At 41.2% G+C, this 7,908-nt stretch overlaps 1 pseudogene; it reads left to right on the plus strand.

Annotated features, from left to right (window-relative positions):
• The first annotated feature begins 5,548 nt into the window (after positions 1-5,548).
• Positions 5,549-6,949, plus strand: LOC149227533 (protein EXORDIUM-like 2 pseudogene; annotated as a pseudogene).
• Positions 6,950-7,908: the final 959 nt, after the last annotated feature.

The raw sequence follows: 7,908 nt of genomic DNA on the forward strand, positions 1-7,908 counted from the left end.
ATTCATTCATCTAGAATGATGAAGCACAACAGGCCTTTATAGCTCTCAAACATTCCATGTGTTCCACTCTAGTCTTAGCACTACTCGACTTCACCAAATCTTTTGTGATTGAATGTGATGCTTCTGGTACGGGTATTGGGGCAATCTTAATGTAGGAAGGTCGACCCTTGGCCTTCACGAGCCAACAACTAAGTGGGAAGAATCTGGGACAATCTACCTATGAGAAGGAGATGATGGCCATCTTACATGCAGTAGGTACCTGGCGACCATACTTACTGGGGTGATGTTTCCAAATCCGCACAGACCATCAAAGCCTTAAATATTTTTTGGAGTAACACTCATCCTCGCCACAACAAAATAAATGGCTCGCCAAAATTCTGGGATATGATTATGAGATAATTTACAAGAAAGGGCACAAAAATATTGTAGCAGATGCATTATCCTGCCAATTTGAGGAGGAAAGTACCCTGCTCGCAATTTCCCTTCCCATTCCAGAATGGATTGAAGAGGCTCACAAGGAATGGTTTTCACATCCCTAGCTCTCCCAACTCATTAATCAATTGCAGGCGGATCCAAATTCCACAGCGGGCTACTCGTGGCAGGATGAGATTCTTCGCTACAAGGACAGAGTCGTAATATCACCAACATCCACCCTCAAAAGCCGCATTTTGGTGGAGTTGCACTCATCTCCCACTGCAGGACATTCAGGCTTTCAGAAGACGTATGCTCACACTTGAAGATCATTTTTTTGGACATGCATGAAAAAGGACATTCTTACTTTTGTAGCTGAATGTGACGTTTGTTAGTGCCACAAAGGAGAAACAGTCAAATCCCCAGGAACATTACAACCATTGCCCATCCCAGCCTCAATCTGGACGGAGGTTTCTATGGATTTCATTACGGGTCTTCCAAAGTCAAGAAACAAGTCAGTCATCATGGTGGTTGTGGACAGACTTTTTAAGTATTCTCATTTTTGCGCCTTACCGCACCCTTTTACATCGACTTTGGTCGCTGAATCTTTCATGGATTAAATCTTCAAATTGCATGGCATGCCCACTTCCATTGTGTCTGATCGTGACCTGATCTTCACCAGTAACTTTTGGCAGGAACTCTTCCGGCTACAAGGTACCCAACTACAACTCAGTACTTCCTATCATCCAAAAATTGATGGTCAAACTGAAGCAGTCAATAAATGTCTGGAGACCTACCTGAGGTGTTTCACTTTAGAAAAGCAACATCTCTGGGTACAGTGGTTACCTCTAGCCGAATGCTAGTATAACACCAACTATCATGCCACCACCAAAATGACTCCATACGAAGCAGTTTATGGTCAACTCCCTCCTTCCCCTACTTCTTATATCAAGGGATGCTCGAAGGTACAAGCAGTGGATCAACTCCTACAGAACTGCATAACCATGCTGGCCCACCTTATAGAGAATCTTCATCAAGCCCAGAACCACATGAAGCAACAGGCAGATCAACATCACTCAGAACACCAATTTCAAGAATGGGATCAGGTATTTTTGAGGTTGCAACCATATAAGCAAACATCACTCAAAGACAAGGGTTGTCAGAAATTATCTCCAAAATTCTATGGTCCGTATCAAGCACTTCGGTACATGGGAGAAGTCGCTTACAATATAGCTTTGCCACCCACTACAAAAATCCATCCAGTTTTCCATGTCTCATGCCTCAAGAAAGTGATTGGGAACCATTGCAGAATTGAAACCAGTCTACTTGAAGTGGATGAAGAACGATCAATCTGGCTCCAACCTGAATAGTGGAACACATTCCTTGTTTTTCTCAATCATTGGAGTTCCACAATTTGTACCATAATTCCATAATATCTTGTTGACTTATGTATTTATTATTGATCCTCTAGTAGTAGGGAACAAGTCCCTAAATTATCTCCTCCTCCAACTCTTCATAATCTACCCAATATTCTCATAATATTCCACAAAAAATAAATAATATTAAGCACAGATATTCAATTATTCATAAACCTTCCTAATGAATATATTAAAGTTAAAAATAAATTATCTAATGCAAAAATACAGGTTTAATGTGCTAAAGGATGCTCATAGGCTTAATTTATGGTTTAAATTAGAGGCATGTGCTTTAATTTATGTCTAATTTAGAGGCCCACCACTCACCATACTGTGATCTCACCTAAACTGATCCTGAGATCACAAAACCAAACCAAGCTTGGATGCCTCAGAATTCCTTCACCGTCACTTGAGAAATTTTCCTGTCTCCATCCACCTATTGAGGGATTCTAGGAGAAAACCATCTCCACCCCCAACCCTTGGGATTTTCCTAAGACAACCTCACCCGGATCCAAAACCTTCCAGCAATCCATAGCTCAATCGAAAAGAATCCCATCACACCATGGCTATCTGGAAATGACAAGGAAAGTTTGAAACCACTGTCAAGAAGCCAGCAAAATCCATGCCATTGATAACAAAGAAACGAAATACACACATGCATATGCCTTGCATGCCAAAACCAGCTAGGAAATCATGCATGCAATCTGTTACCTGCAATTATTCCAGGTGAAGATTCCCGATTCAACCTTTCCTTGCTTCATTTGTCTTCCTTGTCCTTCCTTTGCTTTCCTTCTCCTTCATTTGCTTGCTTTCTTTCCTTCTCTTCTTGGTGCTCTTCTCCTCTCTAAGACTAACTCCAAAACTAAACTGACAAAAGGCTACCAACTGATGCTCTTATGTCTGTTTATTTTTTATGCATCTAATTCTTCATTTTTCCATTATTTTCCTTCAATTTCCTCCTCACATGCAACCTGTGGCCTTTCACCTCCCTTTTCTCCCGATTTCCTTTATTTTCATAAAAAAATGTCAATTAAAGCCTCTTTTTATTTTCAAAGCCTTTGTCATTTCCTTTGCCAATTCTCCTTTAGCCATAAACACACGAAGTAATGCCCACTAGGATATTTTGCCCAACAATAAGCTGGAATAAGTGTCCCTTAACCTTTGTCTTATTTTTCCTTTATTGACTTTTATTACATGAAATTTTAACCTGGGGCTTTTACATAATGCTCAAAATATATGCTTCAAACATGATATCTTGGCATATTTGTCATAATCTTTTTATTGTAATGTTCGACACTATGAAACTTGGAGGAGATAAAGAATAAATCTCTATGCATCTATGGTAAAACTTTGGGAATTTGATTCACTATAATTTTGGAGATGTGCCCTATGCAATTTAGGGTTACTGAATAGTCATGAAATTAGCTTCAAACAAGTTAGTTTGGATTTTTTGCTATAGATTTTCTAAAATATTTGGCATTTAGAACATTCCAAATGCCAAATATTTTAGAAAAGTGATAGCAAAAAATCCAAACTAACTTGTTTGAAGCTAATTTACGTCCCACACTACATTAGCTATGTGGTCAATATTAATTATTTCTCTAATGCCTTCCAACATGGCACCCCTCTATCGATCATTGTCACCACCTCCTTCTGCGTAACCATGTACTCGCTTCCAATACTCCCCCTACTTAAACCTCATCCCTCTACTCTTCTCTTCAATCTCACAATCGTCTTTTCTTCCCTACTCTATTGCACAACCAGTTTTTGGCATTATTGTAGCTTTATTCTTTCATAATTGTTGTTATAAGTGAGTTCAATTCCTTTGGATCTCTTCTGATCAATCCATACTGATAGTGATAGTGAAGGTCACAAGGTATAATATCAACTTCCCTTCAAATGGTTGCCAATGGTTCGCGGCGTCGACTAACTGTGATCTTGCAGATGGGTGTGTTTTGTATGGAAATATTGTGTGCATCTGTTGTTGATGCTAGACATTCAAGGAAAACTTGTTGTTTTGGTGGTAGAGACATCTCTTGTTTTGACTTACCATGATGATCCTCTGCTCTCTGCCAGTGGGGTTATCCATGTCCATTTCATTTGGTAAGGGAAGTTCACCGTTGTTCAACGCTCCATTGTGGATCATATTGAATGTCACAAGTGTAATAATTATAAACACAAAGCATGTGACTGTACAAGTAGCACAATAGGGATTCCCAAGAAAGCATGTGACTATACAAATAGCACAATAGGGAGTGGAAAGCAAACTCAATGAAGTAGGTCGATGCCTACAAATATTTGAAGCGATGGGGATTGGTTTCTATTGTAGGTTGGTGCCTTCAAATATTGTAGCAAAGGGGATCAGTGTCTCATGTAGATGCCATTGATTCTAATGTATATAATTAAGGCTTCTGTACTAAGAGAACATAAGTGAAGGTACATGTCATATAATAAAGAGTTAGAATTTTGCTAGCAAAACTTAAACAAATATGCATAACTATTGATAGATCAGTCAAACAAGTGCATTCCTAATGCAAACGGCGTGTGTTAACTTTTAAGGACCACTACTATAACTACCTTGACAAATGGAGGTAAGTAACGATGGAGAATACTCACCATCTACAAGTGAAGTATTATATATAGTGGGAGTTTATTGGAGAATAGAGTTTATTGTAGTAGTCACTATAGGTAGGAGATCACAACCAAATGTGAGAGGCAATATGGAGGTTGTAAAACTGAATGAGTTAGGGATTTCATTAGTGTTTAGTGAATGGAAATGAAAAAAATAGGATGGTGTATTTTGTTTAGTAGAACATTACATTGACGATCATGGAAAATTCTTCAAGTTGAGAATACATTTGATTTGGATCAAACAATGAATATAGTGTGCTAACTATATAGATTTTCTACGTGATTCATGACTTTTAGGAATGCTAGAATATATGCTCCCTTTACGCTGCTTTTGAACTTGGACTAAGTTTCTTGATTTTTAGAACGAGACTAATTAATAAAATTAAAATTTGTCTGCATGTGCAAAACCTATAAAATTATTGGTGAAGTCTATATTTTATTGACATTTTCCCAAGTATTTCCTTGGACTTGGATTCAATTTTTCTCAAAGCTAAAAAGTAAGCTTAACCAAGAAAAGAGCTTAAGAAATGATTTAGCACAAGCGCACATGGCAAACTGTTTAAAGAAGTGACAAAAGTGGATTAAAGTGTCATTAAATTAAATAGAAGCCGTAAACATTGATTAATTTTATAAAAGATAAGGACATGGATAACATATCTCAACCGCCTAGCCTTATAACAATATATTTATGTTGAGTAATAGGATGCTATATCTTTTATTTAGCGTCAGTTAAACTTAGCCCCCGCGCCTCCAGCTGTAGGTAACCCACGACCACAAGAGACACGGCGGGATAGTTGTCTCCACTGAAGGATAGTGGAGACGCACGCGCATCCATGAGGAAGAGGAGATTGGGAAGGAAGTAGGAAATTAGGAATATCTCCATCCACTCACCTCACCTGCACGCACCACATCACTTTTTCTAACGGAGGATTTGGCATTTGGAACTACTTTACCTACGCGGTGAATATTAATTATTTCTGTAATGCCGGCCAGCATGGCACCCCTCTGTCCATTGCTGTCCCCACCTCCTTCTGCGTAACCGCGTCCTCCACAACTCCCCCTACTTAAGCCTCATCCCTCAACAATGCTCTTCAATCTCACAACCATCTTTTCTTCCCTGCTCTATCCCACTACCAGTTTTTGTAGCTTCATTCTTTCTTGATTGTTGTTATAAGCGAGTTCGATTCCTTTGGATCTCTTCTGATCGATCCATAGTGATCGTGAAGGTTGCAAGGTGTTTTACCAGCTTGCCTTCAAAATTCAAATGGCTGCTTGTGGTTCGCGGCTTCGACTCACTGTGATCCTGCAGATGGGCGTGTTTTGTATGGCGGTATTGTGGGCATCTGCTGCTGCTGGTGGACAGTCCAGGAAACTTGCTGCTTTGGTGGAAGAGGCATCTGTTGTTTTGACTTACCATGATGGTCCTCTGCTCTCTGCCAGTGGGGTGATCCCTCTCCATTTGATTTGGTATGGGCAGTTCACCCCTGTTCAACGCTCCATTGTGGGGGATTTTGTACAATCTCTTGGGGCAAAGACGTCAGAGGGAACAGCAAATCAGCCCTCCGCCTCCACTTGGTGGAAGACCACGCACAAGTACGAGGGCACCCACTCTAACAACAAGGCCGCCCCATCCACATCCACATCCAGTGTTGTAATGCTTGGAAAACAGAAGGTGGACCAACAATACTCCCTCGGCAAGTCACTCAAGAGGACTGACATTGCTACTCTGGTTGAAGCTGCCCTCAAGTCGGGTGCTCTGCCACCGAGGAAATCACCCGGAAATGCCAATGCTGTGTACTTGGTGCTCACCTCCGAGGATGTCACCGTGGAGGGTTTCTGCATGAGCTCCTGCGGATTCCATGCCAATCTCAATCTCAATGTATTATCAAGTACAGGAAGCCGAATGATGCAGGGGAAGGAGGAGAAGCATGAGCAGCTAATTCCATACGCGTGGGTTGGGAATTCTGCGAGTCAGTGCCCTGGACAGTGCGCGTGGCCGTTTCATCAGCCCATGTATGGACCCCAGACTCCTCCCCTGGTGGCACCAAACGGAGACGTGGGCATCGATGGCATGATCATCAACATTGCCGCTGTTCTGGCAGGAGCAGCCACTAATCCATTCAACACCGGCTACTTCCAAGGGGATGCCGCTGCACCTTTAGAGGCCGTCTCCGCCTGCTCCGGAATATATGGAAAGGGGGCTTACCCGGGCTTCCCCGGGGAGCTTCTGATGGATAAAACAAGTGGGGCGAGCTACAATGCCCGCGGAGTTAATGGACGGGCATATCTGCTGCCGGCTATGTGGGATCCGGCTACCAAAGCCTGCCGTCCTTTGGTATAATCATTTTTGTAATCCTAATCCTACGGGCGTAGGAAGAAGAAGACGGTGGTGCATCCACTATGCCTGTAGATGCGTCCCGACCTGTATATTTATTCTTTTATTCTTTTAAAAAGATATTATAACACATTCTTTCAATCTGTTTCACATAAAATTTTCCCCATACCTATTGAAACTTGTTTGTTTCTCATCCATATTATGTGCATTGTGGAATTCCAAAGGTCCCCAAATGTTTTATTCTGAGCTTCTTTTCCACGCCATATCTCAAGGGGTTTTCTTCTGCAATGTTGAAGCGGGTAGGTTGTTCTGCACATATGCTATGTCAGAGACTGCCTCTGCATGGAAAGAGTTCAACAATCCAGCACCCTTGAGCATGCACCTTATTCCTCTGTAATCAAATTCTGCTGCAGGGAATATAGGATAGTATACTTTAGCTTTACCCCTTAAGGTGTGCGAAACTTCTTAAAAACTTTTGATGCATAAATCAATCGAAGGAGTGCTGGACAATCCTGCTGCGTTTCTTCTGTTCACATTGTCCAGGACTTGGACTGAAAATGGCAGGAGTTCATCTAAGTTATAAGAAGAGTTAACAGGTCGAAACGAGCACTGTGTTGTTGCTTGAACAGATGAATGGTGGTTCATGTTCACAACACAGCCCACAATGGCAGAATAGCAACTCGCAGAAGATGTTTGATAATTCGGGGCTGAATTAGTAGAAACCTGGTTGTAGTTTGTGAGATCATCAAACACACAATTTCCATTACCTTCTAATGCCATGATAACTAAATTCCTATCTTCTCAAACTCATAATAATAACATCACTGATAACTAAATTCCTATCTTCTCAAACTCATAATAATAACATCACTCTCCTCACCAGCAAACCTATGGACCTTGGACCTTGGGTTGAGCTCAGCAAACTCTTAATGGCCAGTCCCCAATACTAGAGCAGAATCAACATCCCACGACAGTTTGGAACAGAGTGTAATAAATGAAAAGCAGGGTATTTATTTACCAACTCAGAAGCAGACCGCGCAAAGAGCTTTCAGATGATTCTGCAATCTGCTCATTGCCCACCTTGGGCTTTGCTCTTTGTCAAGGGCTGGCAAGTCT

This window comes from Pinus tabuliformis, chromosome J, assembly GCF_031772625.1.
Source record: "Pinus tabuliformis cultivar Carrire ecotype Pingquan chromosome J, CPIR1, whole genome shotgun sequence".
Taxonomy (NCBI): domain Eukaryota; kingdom Viridiplantae; phylum Streptophyta; class Pinopsida; order Pinales; family Pinaceae; genus Pinus; species Pinus tabuliformis.